Raw genomic sequence first — 1,066 nt, 5'->3', positions numbered from 1 at the left:
GTGTTGTGAATGGGCTCCTGTGGTCCCAGCTACTCGGGAGGCTGAGGCAAGAGAATTGCCTAAGCCCAGGAGCTGGAGGTTGCTGCAGCTGTAATGCCACAGCACTCTACCAAAGGTGACATAGTGAGACTCTGTCTCAAAAAAAAAGAAAACATTGGATGGTCACAGGGGAGAGATTTTATTAATAATAAAAATATATATGGGACTTCTGTGCAATGGCATGAATAAAAAATTATCATTGGGGAACATATTCAGAATGATTTAGGGGATCTAATTTTTTGTCATGTTTTCTCTGATTTGTTTTTGTATACTTCCTGTTCAACAAATTTTGAACCCCAGTAAATTAACCAAAGTACGTCTTGGTTTCCACTTACATTAATCTCAGGAACATATATATTGTTTACCAAGGATAGAAATACATAAACCTTTACAAATAAAAGGTATTTCAAATAAATTCATTATTTAAAATGATAGCTGATTAACAGTAATGTTCATGGAGCCGTTGTTGCGTGGCAGCCACTGTGCTAAACATTTCACATGTATTCTCTTGTTTAATCCTTCTAGTGCCCGTGAGCTAGATGGGCCTCTGTGTACAATGTGAATGATGCCCCTCATGGTTGTGCAACGCTGGGGTTAGGCATTATTTTCTCCTTTTCGTATAAGGAAATGGAGGTAAAGAATGATTTACTACCTTGTTACCAATGCACACAGTTAGTGCATAATACTGACAGGTTTCCAATCAGGTTGATTTGGCCAAGTCCATGGCTTTTACTACACAACATTCTACATCCTACTCTTCCTACTCTGCCATAAGATCTAGGAATGAATAGTTACAAGAATATGTCATCTTGATAACTACACATTCCTCTATCTTTTTTTCTAACTGTTCCCTTTGCCTACACTACCCGTCTGCACACTGATGCCTACTGAAATCCCATGGATCCTTTAAGGCTTGGCTCAAATGTCTGTAAAATGTTCCCTGGACCCTTCCTTCCTCTAGCAGAATTAACCATATCCCCCCTTTGTCCCCCTGATATGTGGTACTTGAATATTTTGTTTTTCTAAA

The sequence above is a fragment of the Otolemur garnettii genome, unplaced genomic scaffold, assembly GCF_000181295.1.
Source record: "Otolemur garnettii isolate 467f Iridium unplaced genomic scaffold, OtoGar3 scaffold00159, whole genome shotgun sequence".
Lineage (NCBI taxonomy): Eukaryota > Metazoa > Chordata > Mammalia > Primates > Galagidae > Otolemur > Otolemur garnettii.
Note: the sequence above shows the minus strand (reverse complement) of the source record.